This window comes from Micromys minutus (assembly GCF_963924665.1).
Source record: "Micromys minutus genome assembly, chromosome: 3".
Lineage (NCBI taxonomy): Eukaryota > Metazoa > Chordata > Mammalia > Rodentia > Muridae > Micromys > Micromys minutus.
In genome coordinates, this window is record NC_137972.1 from 14,235,377 (window position 1) to 14,257,711 (window position 22,335).

Sequence of the window (22,335 nt, forward strand, 5' to 3'; positions counted from 1 at the left end):
TCACCCCCTCCCCCTATGGTCTCTGTTTCAGTTCCTGCCTCCAGGTTCCTGCCTTGATTTACTTTGGTGATAGAGTGTGATCTGAAGGTTGTTAGGTGAAATAAACTCTTTCCTTTCCAAGTTGATTTTGGTCATGATGTCTTATCACAACAATAGGAACACTAACTAAATACAGAAGTATAGAATAAGACATAAATATTCACGCCATATCGGTCAAAGATACAGAAAAACTATAATTGATAGGCGTGTTTGTTGACACATAAATATAAATATAGTGAATGACAAGTTGGTGGGGTTTGTTTGGCTTTGGTCCTTTTATTTTCCAAAGCAGGATCTGGCTATGTCATCCCGGTTGACCTTGAACTCATGGCAACCCACCAGCCTCAGTCTTCCAAGTGCTGCCGTTACAGGGGTGAAAGAAACATCAATTGAAGTTCTCTTCACATTTCTTCGGAGTCTAAAGACATTGATTAGTTAATTAACTAATTAATTAAGTGTGTGCGAGAGTGCACGCATTCGAATGTGCTTCCTTGTGTTTGTGCACGTGTCATAATATACATATGGACGTCAAAGGAAAACCTTAGAAAACAAAGCAATCAACCAGTTTTTGGGAGTTCGTTCTCTCCTTTTACCACGTGGGTCCTGGAGATTGAGCTTGGCTGTCAGACTCTCTTAAGTCCGTCCCTTTGGGACTTGTAATGAAGCAGCTGCGGGGGAGGTGCTGGTGGTAGTGATGCCGGAGAAGCAGGGGGTGGGGGGGAGAAGAAGGAATATTTCATCTGCTAACCATAAATGATGGGTAGCTTAAGAGAACAGAGGGTACAAATTCCTCAAATGTGGAAAAATAGCATTAAAGAAGTATCTACGTTTACATAGAAAGGCCAGGGGACTATTCTTGGAGTTACTTTTCTTACTGCCGTTACCAAACACTTCACAAAGGCCATTTGAGGAAAGAAGTATTCGCTTTGCAATCAGTTTGGGGGTACACCCACTGTAGTTGGGAAGGCATGGCATAATGAGTGGGGTGTGGCTGAGGACAAGCGGAGAGCGAGGAATGTCTGCTCTCCGCTCACCTGTTTGGGATGGGTCTTCCCATCTCAGTTAATCAAATCCAGACTCATCTCCGAGGCGATCCCAGAGCCCATCGATCGATGTGAACCCTCTCGGTTCTCAACAGTTTACTCAGGGCAAACCTGTGCATCACCAGTCCCATCATTTGCACTGCTGAAAGCATCACCGAGTTGTACACTGCATCGCTGCACGGACTGATGCGCCGACATCCAGATCCGTGCGAGAGTTTTCCCTGGGAATCAAACCGAAGATAAAGCGCGCTCGCTGCAGCTGCTTGCTCCAAAGCTTTCTGAGGGGAGTCAGGGTAAGACAACAGTCTGCCACTGAGTGACAGAGGATTTAAAATTAGCCCGAAAGAGAGTTCATTACGGCACAATTAACAAGGAAAATGGTTCTTTCTGTGACATAAACCATCTTGAAATAGCATTCTACCAGGGCAGGTCATGGGTAGGAAAGACTGAAACATTAATTTCGAACCCATCTGTATTGATAGCATGTATTCGTGCAGATGGGACAGAGGATTGAAGTCTCTTTGTTGTGACAGTGATTGTTCTTGAGACTGGGCTTTGTAAGTCTAGGCTTAAACTCCTTCATTATCCTCCTGCCTCAGCTTTATTGGTGCTCAGATTATGGAAGTGTGTCCCATACCTGCCACGCATCGCTTTTGCGTTCACATTGCTTCCCTCATAACTTAGCACAGCAAATGCCTGATTGGTTTAATATTTGTTTTCCAGAGTGAAAGAGCAAACCCACTGAGATTTTTCAGATGTTCTCAGGGGAATCTCAGACTCAGTTCAAAGCTTGGGAGAGAGGGAAGGATGGAGAGAAGGAGGGAGGGAGGGAGGGAGGGAGGGAGGGAGAGAGAGAGAGAGAGAGAGAGAGAGAGAGAGAGAGAGAGAGAGAGAGAGAGAGAGAGAGAGAGCTTGTTATGCATTATATATTAAATATATATATCTGAACTGGTGGGTGCTTGCTTAACATGCGCTAAGCACTGGGTTAGACACCTAACCCCATAGAACTTGGATATGGGGATGATGAACACTTGTGATTCCTGATTTAAGGGAATGAAGGCAATGAAGGGTTAAAAATTCTATGTCACCCAATGAGTTAGAAACAAGCCTGGGATATGTAAGACAATGTCTCCAAGCAAATAAGCTCAAAAACATTTTTAACTCTTCAAATTTGATTTGAGGAAGATCTTCAGAAATGTCACCTCATTTGGACACTTGATTTTTAAAGGATAACGGGATCATTATCTATTGACCAAAATGACAGGAAGGATTTTTAAGGTCACACACTGTAAAGCAAAATGAAGTAATGAATCCACAAGTGCTAGATTTCTGACTCTATGACAAATCCAAGATAAATTAAGGGGGCTGGGGGGGGAGGTTTAGCTTCTTACTTCACCTTTCAGTTCACGGTCATATGGTCCTCTTTTCTTGAGCCTGTGATAACAGAGTTCATCATGAGGGAAATATGTAGTATCGGTTTATTTACCTTATGGTAGCCAGGAAGGGCACACACACACACACACACACACACACACACACACACAGACACACACAGACACACACACACACACACACACACAGACACAGACACACACACACACACACACAGAGAGAGAGAGAGAGAGAGAGACAGAGACAGAGAGAGAGACAGAGAAACAGAGAGAGAGGATGTGAACTCAGTTCCAGAACATTCTTTCTTCTAGGTTAGACTATATTCTCCTGAATCCTCAGTAGCACCATAGGCCTTCAGCACACAGCCCTTTGCAGGGTATTTAAGGCATTAAGCAAACCACAGCCTTACTTCATTTTTATACTGAGATGGCTCAGCATTCAGAAACACACACTGCTCTTCCAGAGGACCTGACTGGTTCCCAGCCACAGGAGGATGCTCACAGCTGCCTGCAACTCTAGCTCCAATGGTTCTAGTACCTTCTTTTTGGCCTCTGTTGGAAACGCACTCATGTGCACATAACTCTACAAGGTCACACATAATTAAAATATAGTAAATAGGTAGTGGAATTACTAATCTTTAATCCTAGAATTTGGGTGATAGAGGCAATCAGATCTCTGAGTTCAAGGTCAGCCTGGTCCACAGAGCAAGTTCTAGGATAGGCAGAGCTACACAGAGAAACCCTGCCTCAAACAAAAACTCTTTGTAAAAAGTGATAAAGATAACATGTAGCATAAAAAATTAGTTTTAAACACTACAGAAATAAAGAACCTATAAGTTTAAGATTGTTCTCTCTTTTAAAAACTATTATATTAAGCTATTTATGGTCACTTTATATTTTTTCTTAGATTGAATTATTATTTTACTATTTAAAAAATTTAGTAGACATAAAAAAACCTCATTTCACTAGTAAATTCAGGTGAATGGAAATTTTATGTCTACATTTTGTATTTTTATTTAAAGAGCAATATTAAAATTTATTCACTAAAATTTGTCAAAGACTATATAAATATGCCAAAATATTGTGGGTAGGAAGTTAACCACTGTATTTTTTTTTTTTGAGTTTTAGGAATACTTAATTTATATAAACATTTTTTTTTCTGTTTGAATCAACTCCAAGGAATTTTTGGAATGTCAAATGTAATAGAATATCAGATATAAAAGAAAATCAAAGCATAAGTCATATAAACATAGGTACACACAATTATGTAGGCAGATTGACATAAAAATCCATAATCTACATTTAAAAATTTATCCCTAAGTCATGTACAATAAAAAACTCACTGATTTCCTATCGAGTGGATGGATTTAAATTGTGGCTTTGGCAGATGGAACTGGGTCACGTCAACGACGCCTGCAATGTCTTATCAATATTTGTCAGGAGGAATTTTATAAGTTTTCATTCGTTCAGTTGTTTCTGAAAACCTTACTTTCATACACACGGGTGCTCTGCCTGCCCATGTTTGACATCACATGCATTTGATGGAGGCCAGAAGAGAGTATTGAGTCCGCTGGGGATGTGAGCGGCCATGCTGGCACTTGGGGTCCTCTGCAAGAGCAGCCCAAGATCGTTCATCTCCGAACCATCTCTCCAGTCCCTTATTAAGTGTACTTAAAAATGGCTTTGACTGTTTTTTTTTAATATAAAATGTATTTTATCACAGATATCAACAAGAATGTTTATGATGAGAGTATTTTGAAAAAGAAAATGCTTTTGATCTAGAAGTCCACATTTCTGAAAGCTGCCCTGTTATGGAGCCATTCTAAGCCAATAAACCTTTCTGTTGTCAGCTCTGGGTTGAAGAAATGGTGCCATAAAGCCTACAGTGGAAGCTTCCTCTTTCCTGAGAGTCAGAGTTACTGCCAAGGAGAAACCTCTCTCTTTCTCTCTTCCTCGATCTCTCCCTTCTTCTCTCTCTCTCTCTCTCTCTCTCTCTCTCTCTCTCTCTCTCTCTCTCTCTCACACACACACACACACACACACACACACACACAATTCCAGCACTTGGGAGATGGAGGGAGGAGGAGGGGGAGTTCACAGTCCTCCTCTGCTACATAATAAGTTTGAGACCATCCTAGGCCTGTCTTAAGACAAAAACAGTAAGTGGGTAGAATTAGAAAAATTATTCTAGTTGAGGTCATCTAGGCCCCAAAGGACAAATACTTCATGCTCTCTCTTCATGTGAGGAGCTTCAACTCTTGAGAATGCTGTGTCTAGTGTGGAATGTGTATAAAGGAGGAAGTGAATGGGGGAGGGGCTGCCTCAAGGTGAGATAGTATAACAGATAAAAAGAAAGATGGTAATACCGTGGGAGGGAGGAAATGTTAGGTGGGCTTAGGGAGGCATTAGGCTCCTGAGGGATGCTGAGATTTTGTTTGTTTGGGGGTGTTTGTTTGCTTGTTTTCAACACAGGGTTTCATATGTATCCCTGGCTGTCCTGGAACTCACATTGTAGACCAGATTCGTCAGGAATTCAGAGATTGTCCTGGCTTTCCTCCAGAGTGCTTCGATTAAAGACAACTGCCACCCCAACCCATGGGAAGCTGAGTTAATTAAACTGACACATCAGCAAACTGCCTTCTGCATCTCTATACCTGGACCAGCACTGAATCACAGAAACTTCCCTTACAAAGGACAGTGGTAAATGCAGAGACTATGGCGGGTCTAGATGCAGATGAAGAAGGCCTGGCCTTAAGCAAGTCAGTTACCCCCTCTTCTTTAAGGCTCAGGGAAGGCTTTTGCAGAAAGGATTGGAAGAAGAGACGATGAAAGGCTACAGAATGTGTTTCTTTAGACTCAGTACAGCTACTGTAACCAGTAACTCATGACATCTGTGGTTACATGCATGGGACCCACAGGACCGACTCTATGGACAGTCAAGGAAGGTGGAGGGTAGGGGCTCTGAACTGCTGGCTGTTCAGAGATCCGAGAGAGCTGGAATCACTATCTCTAGTTCTGAACCCACTGCTGAGCCTGCCAGGCTCCAATGGATAGCTCTAAATCCACCGTCACACAAATGTCTCTGGTTAATCTGGACGGGTCACAAAACATAACTAAAAGATGTGAACTTGAGAGACAGAGAGATTTGTGGGAAAGGGAGGGAGGGCAGCGGTGGGAGCCAGGGGAGAGAGGTGAGTGATCAGTGTGTAAAGTATACATATGTGAAATTGTTATAAAGGAATTTACGTTTAATTAATCAGTTAGGAATAAAGGAGAAACAGGAAGTGAAGAATTTCATGACCACAGAAGAACGCTCCAGTCTCCCTCAGGAGTTTCAGATCCACTGATCTGAGTGACTGGGTACAGGGATGGGACTGTTTCCAGCACCAACAAAGAGACACAAGCAGAGACAACAAAGCCCCCCTATGGGCGGAGCTCCTTATTAAGGCAAAGGCAAACTCCTGTGGCAGCTGACACAATTAGACAAAGGAATTACTGCCAGAGCACTTTGTGTCTTGGGTGCCTCGCTCACCACCTGACTTGTGACACAGCTCATTCCCACTCAGCCAACAGAAACCAGACTGGAACCAAGAAATTGTGGTGGTTACACAGTCAAACTGTCACAGCGAAAGATAAAAGGAATAGCTCATCCAGGGTGTGTGTGTGTGTGTGTGTGTGTGTGTGTGTGTGTGTGTTTTACTTGGTGTGCCACAGCAAAGACAGTCTAAACAGACATGCCATGATCCTATCCATGAAACCCCAGTCTGTGAGACTGATTTGAACAGGCGATGGAGTATGTCTGCATTCTAACCCATGAGTACTCTGATTATTATTTATATAAAAAAACTGAACAGAGGAAACTGGAGCAAAGGAAAACACAGGCTTTCTGGGAGTTCAAGGATCAGTGCTCAGAATACTCACCACCACCACTTCTAGGCGTCAGGAACAACCAAGTCTTACAACTGTTTTCCTCTAATGGAATTTGGAAGGGAAAAGACATAGCACACTTATCTACCTGGACTCTTGAGACAGACATCCAGGATGCTGACTTCAAGAATGTGCTGCCTTGCCCTGAAGACCCAGACTTTATCTTTTGCTTCTGTAGCAAGTAAGGTGTCCCAGCTGGCCCCTAGCAGGCCCTCTCTTCCTTTCTACATGTTCCAACCTGAACTCTGGACACCAAACTAAAAAAAAGACAGACTAACAAGAGAATAACAGTCTAATTATGTACCTGCATACTTATCAGAGTTTCCCAGGAAATGAGAAGAAAGGAGGTAGGATGAAGGCTCTGCAGCATCTTAAGCTATACAAAGGGGAAGGGGCTGTAGGACTCTGGGTGAAGGAGGCTGGTCCTGGGGTGGAGGTGGAAGAGGGCCTGTGGCTGGTAGGGTTGTCTTGTTATGCGTATGTGGCTTCCAAAGGGAATTGTCTACCAAGCTTCTCTCTTCCTTTACAGATGTAATGTCCTGAACGTGTATCTCCTTTTCAAATTTATGCAGTTAGGAGATTACACCGGACTAGCTTTTACTGTCCCTATAGGTTGTTAATTATCATTAATTCAAAATGACCTTCCTGCCTATTATCATGTACCCGATAGAATAATTACTAAGAGGAAGAGAGATTTACTTCAGTGCACGGTTTCAGGTTTCAGTCCAGGGCACATGGGCTCCATGGTTTTTGAGTGGTGGTAAGGCTGAGCATCCTGGAAGAAGCCAGGAAGAAGGGAAGCTGGGTGCTGGAGAGATGGGCTTACTTTTTAACAGCAGAATGCTCTTTCCGATGACCTGAACTCGATCCCCAGAACCAACACTGGGTGCCCTACAACAGCCTATTAACTCCAATACCCCTGGCTTTCCAGGGCACCTACACTCAAGTTTACGTACTCCTTGCCCCCAAACACACAAAACATAGTTCTTCTCTAAAAGAAAAAGAGGAGGGGGGAGGAGGAGGGAGAAGAAGGAGGAGAAGGAGAGGAAGAGGAAAAAGAGCAACACAGGGACTGCTGGGGTGGATGAGTGTGTAAAAGTGCTTTGCTGTGTTTGTCTACTGACCTGGATGCAATCTCCACAACACATGGTGGAAGGAGAGAACTGAATCATGGAAGTTGTCTTCTAACACTGAAGGACCCTAGGGGCTTTCACCTGCACTCACCTGCCTTGGGTCAAGGCTAGGCCAGGTTTCAGCTTCCTGCCTCAGGTCAAGGCTAGGCCAAGTTCCATTCTCCACCCATAGGAACATTCTTGAGTAGAAAATTCTCAAAATGTGCTGACTGGTGCTTGCTAGCCAATAGATTTAAAGGTCGCTATGCTTAGCCAATAAGTTTAGATCGTAAATTTGCTGATGTAACCTGTACCCCCAAAAAGTATAAAACTGCTTGTTATAGCCATTAGGGAGGGGGGTGTCACCTTCCAGTCACTTGCCATGAGGGGCTGATTGAGGATCGGACTCACCGTGCAAGAAAATAAACCACTTGTGTTTGCATTGAACTCCGTTCTCATGTCTCACTTGGGGGGGGGGCGGTTCTTTTAGTAGTTAAGACTCACTTTGAGTCTTACAATACCAACACACAGTTACACACACACACACACACACACACACACACACACACATGATTAAAAAAAGAGAAATTGGCTGTCTGGTGGTGATCAGAACAAAGAAAGGAATGCAGGACAAAATATAGATCCCAAGGCCGTACTCCCTGTGATCTACTTCTATGAGCAAGCTTCTGCCTCCAGAGATATCCAGAATCTCCAAACAGCACCTCCAGCTGGGGACCCAGCCTACTATATATCAGCCTTTGGTGTGTGTGGGGGGCACATTTTATCCAGTCTATATATTTGTTTCAATTTCAGCTTGAATCTTTATTATTATTATTATTATTATTATTATTATTAATTTCTGGAGGTTTATTCATTCAGTGAACATTTCTATTTCCTTTCATTAGTAACTCACCATTTTAAAAAGGTTTACCTTATTTTTATTTGGATGTCTGTATCAGTGCTGCCTGAACAGCTGCCCTGAGAGGCCAGAAGAATGGGGCCAGATCTCATCTAGCTAGAGTTATCAGGCAGTCGTGAAACCCCTGTTTTGGGTGCTGGGAAGTGAACTCAGGTCCTCTGGGAGAGTAGCCAGTGCCCTTAATCTCTGAGCCATTTCTCCAGATGCTCTATAAAAGAAGAAAAGTATTTCCTTATTTATGTGTATTTTTTTGAGTGTGTTTGGGGGCAGGGCACACACATGTGCACACAGCTGTCAGTGCATGTATAAGCCAGAAGAGGAAACTTGGTGTTCTTTTAGCTCTTCACCAACTCCTTTGAGTCAGGGTCTTCCACCTAGCTAGGGGCTTGCGTCTTCTCAGCTCGGCTGGAAAACAGGAAGTCCCAGTGATCTTTCTGCCTCACTCGGTGCTACAGGTAAAGATTGACTATAGGGTGCCTGGCAAGTTACACCGGTCCTTGGGATTGTGCTGCCCACAGAGCCATCACCCCAGCCCTCTTTTTTTCTATTCATTTATTTTCTTTTCATCAAGATAAATAAGTTCGAAGGAAAAAAAATTCTCCTTTCTTTCCAGATTCATTTTTATTTTGAAGTTTATTCTTGCCGGTGCTCCCCCCTCAGGGGTCCCCATTATCTCTTTCCAAGGAGCAGAAAATTTCAGGGCTTAATTCTCTCTCCTCATCTGACCTTAGATCTTCTCATGTGCTTTTCTCATTTGTTCTTATTACACGCAGCCCCGCTCTTCCTTCCGTTTCCTCTCATTAATAACTTCCACCGAAGTCTCCGGAGCCAACCTCTAAATCTTGCTCTCAGTTCTCTCACCTTTGCCTTTTCCTGCTCTTTGCATAATTTCCTCTGAGTGTGCGCTGATGCTCCAAATTCATTTCCTTTGCTTAGTAAATCTCGCCATTTAAGGGAAAAGGTACGAGATGGAGGAAGTTCTGTGCAGACGTTAGAAACAGTCGCGCAGATGGGCAAGTCCCCTGGTTCTCCGCGCATCTCTTTCTCATCTGTTGAAAGTGAACAGGTTGGTCCAGCACCAACTAGAAACTCAATGGCAGAGTCCAGCAGGGTTCATCAGAGCAGAGCACTGAGGCAGGCCGGCCAGGGACTGTGGGAAAATCTGAGCACAAAGCAGTATTCAGAGAGCATTACCACTCCACTCCCACCCTCTCGGCTCTGGTTACTGCCACAGGGACATTTGGTCACCCAGGGCAGACAGACTGTCCAACTTTTAGTAGTTATCAAGAACCTGAATTTTTTTTTTTAAGTGAATAGTTCTGCACCAGGAAAGACAAAGCCACCACAGAGGGAAAGGACAGATGCTTGCTCCAGCCTGACTTGCAGTTGAAAGCCCTGAGGAAAATGATAGCTGAAATGTAGCATACGCCTGTTATCCCAGGATGTGGGAAGCTAAGGCAAGAGGATTGTGAGTTCAAGGCCGGCTTTGATTAAGTAGCAAGCCCCTCCTTCTAAAATAAAATGACATAAGCAAACTCTTCTAATTTTAAAAGTTATGCTCACTTCAAATTATGAATCAAACAAAACACATTTCACTTGTGGGTCAGGGTTGATCCTTAGCTGCTATTTGTGTAAATTAGATGAGATTGTGTGTGTGTGTGTTTCTCTGTGTGTCTATGTATCTGTGTGTGTCTCTGTGTCTATGTATATCTCTGTGTGTGTCTGTGTGTGTTTCTATGTGTCTGTGTGTGTCTCTATGTGCCTGTGTGTGTCTGTGTGTGTCTATGTGCCTATGTGTGTGACTCTCCGTGTGTATGTGTCTATGTATTTGTGTGTGTGTGTGTGAATGTGTGTGTGTGTGTGTGTGTGTGTGTGTACACGCACTGTCTCTCACAGTGCTAGGGTGCATGTGTGTCTGTGCCCCATGTTTTACCTAGGTGCTGTGAATCTGACCTTGGTTCCGTATCCTTCTTACATACCATTTAATAGTCTTCCTCACAGTCGTTTCTATCACTCCAGGATGGGATTTTTACATTAGTTACAAGTCTAAAGTTTCAGGACTCTTGAGTTCCTGCTAGGAGGAGGTGCACATTCTTTCCCACCTCCAGCCTCCTCGAATGGCTGACCCTGGGACGCATAGCTGGCTGTCACGGACAGATCATTCCCTTCTCCCATGTGAAAACCTTCTCTCATGTTTCCTTGTTTGGAGGCAAATTTCTGTCTTGCATATGGCTCTAGCTCAGCTTGGCTCTAAGCATGTCTCTCAGTGGGCCATCTGCTGGGATCTCTGTCATGGTCCTGTTGAGGTGACAGAATCTTCAGAGGTGGGAGGTGGTTTGAGCTCTGAGGGATTTAGAGGGATTAACGCACTTTTGTGGAACTCCTGTTTGTAACCTTGACAGCAAGTAGTTATAAAAAGAATAAGCCCCTCTCCTTCATGTCTCTTTGATTCCTCTCTGACCGAGTAATTCCCTCCTCCACATCATGAAATCTTCTGCCCTGTTATGATGTAGCAGGAAGGGCTAAGACCAAAACAAAAAGGGGGGGGGGAGGCATTCAATCTGGGAAGGTCAGCCTGTAGTACTGAGCCGATCAGACCTCCCTTTAAAGACGTTCTAGCATTTCGTTAGAGCAACAGAAAATGGATGAGGATGGTTGAATTCTACATCATCATAGTCATTCACAAAGACTTAATGCTCAGAATCCCGGGCAGAGAAACAAATGCTAAAAATCAGCAATGGATGAAGCTGCTTAAAATGACAAGAAAGCCACAGTGACCAGGCACTTAGGGACTGATTTTACCAACCAGCTGCACCGGTGCCATGCTCAATAGCTAAGCAGGATGAGAGCCGGTATTTCTGTCTTTATTTTCTCTTTCTGCCTACCTCTTTTGGTTTTGCTGATGGCGCAGAGATGAGTCATCCCCCTTAACCTTCCTTCTGGAGTCACCTTGGATTCTTGGACCAGCAGAACTCTACAGGACAGAACACCCACCTCCACCCCACATGAAAGCTTTTGTTCATGGGGTGGGGTGGTAAGGCTTTACTCCAGAGAAGATGTCACATCTCCCGAGGTTCAGCTTGCCCCTATTGAACAATCAGGGTTTCTTTAAACCACCTTTCAAGATTTGAGACAGGAGTCCACACTTACATCAGGACTCCTTGGTTATGCCTCTCTCTCTCCTCCCTGTCTGCCTATTTTGAAGCCCAATGCTGGTACCTGGACCCCAAAGACAGTTTTGGGGTCGTGAGACTCCTTAGTTCTGTAGCTACACTGAATAAATCTCCCCACTTTCTTTATCATTGTTTAATTATTTAATTGGTGTGTCAGGATGGGTAGCCAAGCCAAGCTTGCTGGGATTTCCAAAACCCAGGCTCTCATGTAAGACAATTATGAGGGACATCTTTACAACTTGCCTTTAACCTTTTATAGATGCTTGCTTTATTTTGCCTTTATGTGTATGGGTGATTTTCTTGTATACAGGTCTGTGTACCACATTTGTACAGTGTTTACAAGGGCCAGAAGAGAGCATCAGGCTCCCTGGAATTAGAGTTACAGTCCTGGGTGCTGGGTAGGTCCTCTGCAAGAGCAGAAAGTGCTCTTACCCATTGAGCTGCCGCTCCAACTTCTGTAGACATTTTTTTCCAAAGAAGTTGCTCTGGCTGTCCCTAAAGGCCAGCCTTCCCTGGACCAAAACCTCTTTATCTGAGTTTTCCTCCTGCATCCAACCAAGGATGGTTGCGATGTTTTCATTCTGATAGCTTTGCCTTTTTTCTGATCTTACTGTTGACTACTCATGAGTGTGTCCTATTGTTGAGTAATAACAACTCCAATAGCTAAACCTCAAAATTCTTTATATTTAAGCATGAAACCACGAGGCAAAGTAAAAGCTTGCTTCCTCAAGTTGTTTTGTGAAGTAGTTTTGCACAATGACAAAAGTCCAGTTGTATTGTATTATATTAAATACAGTATCTGATATATGTAAAAAGTACTAAGAATAATGCTACCTTCTTTTACTATACAATTGTACTACTGGCTACTTAAAAAAAAAACATGAAATAAATACTCTTTTTATTTTGATTCTATTTTTCTCATAGACATTTATTTAATATTTTAAAATAATTTAGACAAAACTTGTGGTTAGTGATATAATGCATGACACCTTTCAAGGGACTCTTCAATAGCACATGACATTTTTTTTTTTTTGTCCTGCTACTAAACTCCAATAATTCAAGATTCAATTCTCATCTTCTTAAAAACTTGAGGGCTGGAGAGATGGCTCAGCAGTTAAGAACTGACTGCTCTTCCAGAGGTCTTGGGTTCAATTCCCAGCAACCACATGGTGGCTCACAACCATCTGTAATGGGATCTGATGCCCTCTTCTGGTGTGTTTGGAGACAGCTACACTGTGCAAGCATACATAAAATAAATAAATATAATTGTTTAAAAAATTGTGTGTACTTGTGTGGGTCTTCATGTGGTACCAGCATGTGCATGCACGTGCCCTCCAGAGGAGATGATCGATTCCCTGGAACTGGAGTCACAGTGACTCTGAGCTGCCTAGCACAGTACAGACAACCAAACTGAGGGCTCTGTAAGTGTGGTTCACACTCAACTTTGGACCTATATCTCAAGCCCCTCAGTAGGAATTATACAAAATGGCCATATTTTGAGCTTGGCCCTTTAGAACGTAGAGTTGTTATTGGAAACCCACACTTAGTCTCCATTGTCCTACTATCCTGAGTGTGTTCTTCTCTCTTGGCCCAGTGTGGAATATGAACAGAGGTAGTCCATGGCATTTTCTAGTCAAACTGAAGGAGAACATATAACTTCTCTGTTCTCCCTTTTCTTTTACTAGCTGGATTCATTTGAAGATGGGGCCCTGGTGGAATACTGACCTATAGGTTGGAAGTCAATTGGATACCTGAATCAGTCCACTGAGCAAAACTGACTAGGGGATGTGTTTCTTGAGTGGCTAAGTGAATGGAAAACAATCCTCTACTAGATTTGTATCACATATTTTTTTTTTTTTGTCTATTACTTTTTCTGGCATTGCCTTAGTTAATACAAAAGCTTGCACCTTAAAAGACATCTAGCTATAATAAATGACTGCTATTGACTGAATAACTGGGTAGCACTGCAGAGGGACAGATGGTGGTGGCATGGTGGACACTCATGTTATACTTCGTGACAAAGGAAAAAGAAAGAGGGGATGGGGAGGTAGGGGTGGATCTGGGAGGGGTTAGAGAATGGGGGTTAATAAGTAAAATACATTACTTGAAAGTCTCAAAATAAAAATATTACATTATAAACTGTACTTATGAGTTTGGGTGGTGGTGGTACATGCCTTTGGTATCAGCACATGTGGGGCAGAGACAGAGGCAGGTAGATCTCTGTGAATTCCAGGCTAGTCTGCTCTACAGAGTGAGTATATGACAGTCAGGGTTTCGTAGAGAAACCCTGTCTTCAAACACCAAAACCAACCAACCAACCAAACAAACAAACAAAACCAACTAACCAAACAAAAAAAAAAAGATACTTATGTAGAATGCAATACTACAATGGATTAATGACTTCAATATACTCACAAATTCTAATTACATCTATCTGTCTGTCTATCTATCTGTCTGTCTATCTGTCTGTCTATCTATCTATCTGTCTTTCTGTCTACCTGTCTGTCTGTCTATCTTCCTTCCTTCCTTCCTTCCTTCCTTCCTTCCTTCCTTCCTTCCTTCCTTCCTTCTTTCTTTCTTTCTTTCTTTCTTTCTTTCTTTCTTTCTTTCTTTCTTTCTTTCTATCTGTCATCTATCTCTACTTGTATGTGTCACAGTGCATGTCCAGAGGTCAGAGGACAGCTTTGGAGAGTTCGTACTCTGTGGATCCTGGAATTAAACTCAGGTCATCAGGTTTGGTAGCAAGTGCCTTTATTCAATGAGCCATCTCAACCTATCCTTCTGTCTTCTTAATCGGATCTTTTATCTTGGTTCTTACAGCTGACATAGTACCCCTATTTATTCTTTTTCTAGGCAGCTGCTTGCTGTGTAATCCAGCTGCCCTCTCTAATTTATGATGCACCTGCTGTAGCCTCCTGAGTCTGGGATCACAGACACGTACCACCATACTGGGATTGGTTTTGTCTTTGTCTATTTTAGTAAAAAATGAATTTATGTTTATTTTGTATGTGTGAATGTCTTGACTACATTTATGTTTGTGTGTCATGTGCATTCATGGCCCTCACAGGATCCTTGGGGACTGGAGTTATGTCATATGGAGTTAACCACTGAGTGGATGCTGAGAACTGAACCCAAGCTCTCTCTCTGCAAGAGGAGTAAGCAGTCTCAACCACCGAGTCATTTGTCTAGCACAGGATTTTACTTTTAATTTATTTGTATGTATGTGTGTATGTTCATGTGTAGGGGCATGTGTGGAGGTCAGTGTGTGTGTGTGTGTGTGTGTATGTGTGTGTGTGTGCTAAGCACCAGATGAATACTAATCATCACTATTATGCAGAACTGTCTTTATATAAACGCAAATAACCCTGGGGAAGTGAACTTTGATCGTTGCTTTTTTACCTTTGGGATTTAGAAAGATGCACTAGAAAACAGCTGTAATTTTCTAGTAGAGGGGTTGTGGGACTGAAGCCTGTCTGTAATTCTACCACGTGGAGATGGAGGCGGGAGGATCAGTCATTCAAGGTGATCTCAGCTACGTAGTGAGTACTGGGATGCACGGGGACCTATCAAAATGAAAACCCAAACCCCTCAAAACCGATTTGTCTATATGAGGAAACAACATCTTTAGAGAATATTAATCCAATCGCATCTCAGAGGCCTTTTTGGCCAAGATCAAGTGTAGAGATAATTAATCTAAATCAATTCCTGAGAAAGTCTATCTCAAAGTCATTTCATTAGCCATGCCACAGCAGCTGCTTCTGTTTCAGTTGGGAGAAAGCAGGCTTTTGCATGTAGGGAAGAGATTCTCAAAGAGAAGATGATTTGCGAAAAACTGCTTAATAAAGAGCAACGTGTATCTCTGGATGCTAGCACTAAGTCCTTTCTCTGAGATTTGCCCCAAGGACCCCTGTTGAAGCCAGCAGGGTGTTGACAGAGTGAATCCCTGGCTGTCCTGCAGGGTAGATCAGAAGACACATGCACCCCTCACTTGAGATGAGTCTATCTGGCCCTTCCATGGACTGGGTGTAGCGCAGGCTCATCGTGAGTCCATCTTAGCTTCAAGACTCTATCAGCTATGCCCCATGAGGCCTGGAGCCGTTTTGCGGCTGAGAAAAATAGCCAGAAGGACAGCAGAGCAGGAATTGTGAAGAAAAGAAGGATCTGGTCTGCAGAGATAAGAATGGGACAGATATTCAGAACAGAGCAGCACAGAGAGGCCACAGAGCTCTGGGATTTATGGAGCGTGGCTTCCGACTGACAGCTTACCAATTCCTGTCCTCAGCTCCCACGAGGCTGTGTTCAATGGCCCTTTCATGAGTTCTAGGGCCCTTAAAAATAAGCCTACTTTCAAAAACCTCTGAGTTAGCTGAGTCAGTTGCTATTCCTTTCAGCCAAGGACTTGGTAATGATGTGGTCAATGACTGAGTCAATTTAAATAAAATCTCCTAGTTAAACTCTCTTACACTACTAGCAATTGTTAGCAGGGATACCAGTCACACAAAGTTCACCTCTGCCTGTGGGTATGGGGATATCAAACCTGCTACTGGAGCTTTGTTACACCCCCTCCCTTTCCTTAGAGTCTGGATTCCGTGCCCTCTGAGGAATCCCAATCCCTAGGGATGATCTCAGCCTTGATTTGAATGATTCACATTTTTTCTATATCTGCTATAACTGATTGAATAAGTACGTTTTTAGATGATCTCCTGTCCAGAATGGTCTTAGTGCGAAGTAGACTTTTGTTTCCTTTCACACCAATAGAAACATGTTTGTTAAAGATAAACTTAAGAAAATTACTTTATTTTATATGTATGAGTGTTTTGTCTGCTTGTGTGTCTGTGCCCCTTATGTGTGTCCCTTGCCTGCCAAAGCCATTCTGGTTTCTCATTCTCTAAAGTTACATATGGTTGTGGTCTGCTATGTGGGTGCTGGGAAGCTGTGATACCTTTGGGGCAGTGAGGGACATGATCTCTCTGTGTTGCTGAGAATGGCCCCTGATAATCATAATCCTTCTGAGGTTTGGAGTGACAGGCTTTGCCACATTTGAAAATATAAGTAACTAAGAGAAAATATAAGTAACTAAGAGAAAAAAAAAATCAGTTTCACCACTAGCGGCTAGCCATCAACAATTTTTAGGGCATGATAAGTGGGGTCAGTTTAGTCAGTAAAATGCTTGCCCTGCTATCATGAGGGCCTGACTTGAAGACTGTAAAAGAGCCAGGCAAGCATCTACAGCATCAATGCTGGAGGAGGCAGAACAGATCTCTGGCGATCCCTGGTCGGCTAATCTAGGGGAATTATTAAATATCAGGTTCAGTGAGAGACTGTGTCTCAAAAATAAGGTAGAGAACTATTGAGGAGGGTCTTCTGTGTTGACCTCTGGCCTCTACACACACACACACACACACACACATATACATGAACACACTTTCACACCTACCACACAAGCACAAACACTCACACTTCCACACATACTCTCACATATTAATATCCATACACACACATATCCAGATATACACAGATACTCATATACACATACATACACCACACTACACTGCTTGTGTGTCCATACATAAATACTTATAAACACACACCACACATACATACACAGATACTCACATACACACATACATACACTACATATCACATTCACACACACACATACACCTTTGTACACACAAACACCACACACATACACGCATCACACCACACTGCTTGTGTGTCCACACATATACACATACACATACAGATAGCACACACCACACATATACACACTACTCACACACACATCTACACACACATCCACACACTCACACACATATACACACATACACCACACACCACAGATACACAAGAGACACCTGCACATGAACACACACTACACACCACACATACATATATAGACATATAGACACATACATACACACACAAACCATACACAAATATACACACAGATACACACACACACACACACACACACACACACACACACACACACACACACAGTGCAACCACCTCATTTCTTTGAGTTATTGTCAAGAATTCATAAGCTTTTACTGGGTCATTTCTTTAATGAACTCATAGACATTTTCTCAAGTAGGCTATCAAGAACCACAAGTTGAAGTTAGGCTTGTTGTTCTGGCCAATGACCAGCAAAGGCTACTTACTCAGTTCCTCTGTCTTCTAGGAAATGACAAGCATTACTATCCAACTTGGACCGGGAGAGTGGAGCCATACCCCGTCCCTCCTCATCACCACGCTGATGGAAGGCTGTTCTTTACTTGTATTTCCTGAAGACCAATTGGCTTCAGTTCCAAAGAGGCCTGCTTGACCACTCCGTTTTGTTTCATTTCTTCTTGTTTTGGGTTTTCATTGATCTATTCACTTTCCAGGAAGCAGCATTTCATTTGTTTTCTCTTTGGGACAAATATTCATTATCTCTGTTCCTCTTATCATGGTCCCTTGTGAGGTTTAATTATTCCTCTGGGACTGAGCTATAAGCTTGTCTTGCTTCCTTTTACACCAGACGTTTTTTACTGCTCACCATTTATCTCCTACTAATAAGGTGGATACAGCCAAAACACCAAATATCAAATACCCTGTAATCTAGCCACTCCCTACTCTGGCTTTACTCTTTTCTGAGTTTCCCCCATTTCTAATTTCAAACTCTTTGGAAAGGACCATTTTAGGCAATTAATGTTATTTGATTGGCTACCAAAGATGTGCATTCCCATTTTGTTTACATTCCTCCTTCTTTCTCACATTTTACTTAGAACAAAAACCAAAAAACTCATTATTGATTTTTTTTGTGTGAGTTTCACATCACCCACCCCAGTTCCACTCATCTCCCCATTGCCTCATATCTGCCCTTTGCCCTTGTAAGACCAAAATAAAAATAAAAACACGAAACAATAAACAAGAGTTAAAACAGCATAGAAAACATCTTGTGGAAGCTGAAGTGTGTCAGTGTGCCTCTCGATATATCTGTCCCTCCACACATATATTCCCTTGCAAATGTTTATTGTCTGGTCATTGGTCTGGTTAAATATCTCTGGTTTCTGTGACACCAGCAATATTAGATCCTCCCGTGGGGGCTCTAGGTTATCTTGTGTAGCCTTGTGTTATGGAGATCCTGCAGCTTTGAATCAGCAGGACTGGCTTCTTCATGCACCCCAGTGGTTCACATATAACACGGATTTGGGGAAGGACAATTTAAAGTCCCGGATCTGGGCCTGGGTGGTAGCTTAGCCCACCAGCTCTACCATGTCCTCACTGCCAGGGCCAGCTCTCCAGGACTGCTCCAGCTAGGCCACCCAGTGCCACAGGAGGTAGGATCAGTTCTCACACTCTCAGGGCCAGCTCACCTGACCCCACCCCCATAAGGTCCAGCTCCTCTGTGCTGCCCAGAGGAGGTGTAGGGCCACCTCTCGCACCAGTGAGGCATAGGGCCCACCCTCCCACTAACTATCATGACCTCAAGAGCCAGCTCTCACAACTACTGAAGGTGCTGAGGAGCAAGAGAGGTGAGGGCTTCACCCCTGCACCCACTCTGCCTCATAGCAAATGAGTGGCAGGGCCAGCTCTCCTGTGCTCCACTGTGCTACCAAGATGAGGCACAGGGCTGGTTGGCTCTTCCCAGTGCTGCAGTCAATGAGAGGTGGGGCCAGCTCTCAGAGTGCTCTAGCCGTGAGGGAGGGGTAGGGCCAGTTGCCAACAGCTCTTGGACACCCATGTGGTCCCAAGTGGCTGCCCAAATCAGGGACATCCTCACGGTCTCTAGTGGTAATATGAGCCACAGACAATGACACTGACCCCTGGGGATTCACAGCCATGAACCCAGACATGCCCTCAGTAGCGGCATGATCTGGAGAACTTCACCATTGCCTCAGGCAGCATGGCTGGCTACTTACAACAGGCTCTCCACCTCACCTTATTGCCAGGTCCACCTCTTCCCAATGCCCAAACTGTCCACCACACACTTGCACATTGTAGGGGTTCTCACTATAGGTGGACCACATGGCCGGTGGGCTTAAGGGTGACTTCCTCTGTCCTCAAATGTCCACCAGAGCCTTTCGGGGGAAGTAGGTCTCTCTGAGTGTCTGGTTGTCTCTCCCCACCAGCACAGCATGACATGGCAGTTGGTAGGTTTCTGGATGTCTCCCGACTTTACTCTTAACCTCCACTGTCATCACCACAGCCTTGGGGTACTATGATGACCTCCTTGTCACGATCCTCAGCACAGAGGCCGGAGGCAGACTCAGCCCAAGGCAAGTCAGCACATTTTACTTTGTGTGTAAAGATTCCTCTGGAGTTTTTAGCAGAGGACCCAGTGACCACCTAATTACTGTGATCACACTTGACTGCAGCGTATCATACCCGAGGTTCTGAGACTGGGTAAGCACAACATCTGGGACAGGCAGACTACAGGGACCTTTGTTAGTCAGACAGATCGTAGTTAGTTATGTAATTCCTACTATGTGTTGGACACAGCTCACCCTGAACAGGATGGGCGTGGCCCTGACTCTTCAAGAACTCAGGATGGGAGAGAAACAGGTTCATTAAGTTACAAACACTGAGCTCTCCTGTGACTGGGGTAGGACTAGTTTTAGAAAAGCACAGGCCAAGTGGGAATAACAGGAAAAGGATAATATGTGGGGAACTGAAGGAGTAATAGAAAGTGTTTTGTAAGGATAAATAACCAAATAAAAAAAATTATGCACCATAGGAAGGGATGTTTGGAACTCAAAGGCCACATGTAGCTGGGTGTGGAGTGTGTGTGTGTGTGTGTGTGTGTGTGTGTGTGTGTGTACTGGGGCTGTAGATGGCATTTGAAGAGCAATTCAACATGATTAATTTTTTAAAATATGCTTTATCCCGAGGATTCTGGGAAATGACTGCAGAATCTTAAGGAGATACAACTGGATTTGTGGTATGCAAGGAATATCAGCATCCCATAGTAATGGCGCATGTGACTATGGCTCAGAATGGTCCTTCATAGGTGGAAAGCTATTTCTTTCAAGAAGTGGTGGCCAAAGTGGTGAGGACCACCCATCATACCTTAACACCTACTCCATCTTCCTCCTTTCCTTCTTTGTCTCCGTCTTTCTTTTCTTTTCCCATTCCCCTATTTTCTTCCTCCTTCCAAATGTTCTGTCAGGAACCTCTGAAAATATGAACAGTTCACAGGCCATTTTAGAGAAATTGAAAACATGTTTGGATCCTAGATGAGACTAGAATTTGATGTGCTGTCAATGTGTGTCTTTTTTCTCTTTCTTTTTTTTGTGTGTGTATGTATGTGTGTGTGTGTGTGTGTGTGTGTGTGTGTGTGTGTGTGTGTGTGTGTATGCTCACGTGTGCCTGAATGCACAGGTGTATGTGCTCATTGTTGATGCTAGGACTAGAATCTGTGTCCTTGTACAAGTTGGACAAGGAGTTTACCATTGGCTTGTCTATGAGCTCCTGGGACCTGCTTGTTCCACTCCCATGCCCTTAGAGTTACAGGAACAGGCGAGCATGCCAAGCCTTTTTCATGAGGGGGGTGGCAATGGCGGTAGGGATTCGAACTTAGATCCTCATGCTTTGTGCTGAGTTACTGAACGAGCCCTCTCTCCAGCCTTAAACATATGTGTGGCATACATAGTTTGCCCCTAATCCTGGAACACAGATTCCTTTACATGAACAGGCTGTAGACCTCTAGAGATGCTATAGTCATTTATGAGTTCAGCCCATTATCACATCAACTACTGTGTCTTCCCTGCTGGGGTTTGTGCTTTTGCAGGCTTTGTTAAGTCTGGTCAGGTTTCACAAATGGAAATGTCCCAGTGAACATAAAACTTGACCCTTCTCAGCATTTGGCCTAACTGAATGGGAGTCCCTTGAGAACTGTTAAAATGATATCGAATTCTTCCCAAATGCACAATCTATTCGTTTACTCCTTTGCTCTCAAAGACGCTTTTATTCTCACTTATATCTGTTTTTCTGTCTTTTAGAAGGGATGTCAAGTTTCTTTAGCTACTTTACCTGTTCATCATGCAGCTTTCTATTAGACAGGAAGGTGTAGAGCTTAGTTCTGAGGAGGCGGGTAGAGGTCATACACCTGCCTCACAGATTCTACAAGGTTAAAGGCCAAGTGACTAAGCTTCTAGAGTGTGGAGAATTAAGCATATAGTTAGTGAGTCTGGAACTCTTGAATCTCCTGTTTCAGCCTCCTCAGTTCTGGGATTATAGGCATCATTTGCAACCATGCTTGGCTCAGATTGGTGTAGCACAAAATACTCCTGTCACATTATATGCCACCGGTAAATTCTAAAATTGAAGTTGAGTACCGGGGAGGGCTCACTCTTTTTGCACGTAAACTGTATATTATTTCTCTGCTCTCAAAGACCAGTAATAGGAACCATTTGTCCAAACATAATGCTAACTAACACATTGCTTGTTAATGAGTCTGCAACCAAACATCCACGGTATTGTCTTAAATTTGCACATGTTGAGGAATATCAAATAGTTTTATACACTTCCAATTTAATCCTGACTAAAACTTTACCGTTTTTCACATGAAGCCCTGTCCGAGAGAAGTGGAGTCAAGGCCATAAGGGACAGAACCACGGTGGAATCCTGGGATTTGCTCAGAGTCTGCAAAAGAGGGACACAATTCAAACTCAGGTTGCTCTGACTGTGAGTCTGATGAAATTCCCCACCCCACACCCCACTGCTTGGTTCTGTGTTGGATCAATT

The 22,335-nt window shown here is 43.5% G+C and overlaps 1 pseudogene across 1 annotated transcript in view; it reads right to left on the bottom strand.

The window, feature by feature from the left end:
* Nucleotides 1-1,117: 1,117 nt before the first annotated feature.
* The window catches only part of LOC308418359, a 71,641-nt pseudogene continuing 50,423 nt past the window's right edge, over nucleotides 1,118-22,335 (bottom strand). The window contains exons 3-4 of the transcript in view: nucleotides 9,293-9,480; nucleotides 1,118-1,360 (exon numbers count right to left, since the gene is read on the bottom strand). The product of the transcript in view is annotated as an uncharacterized misc_RNA (transcript). The remainder of the gene's footprint in view (nucleotides 1,361-9,292; nucleotides 9,481-22,335) is intronic.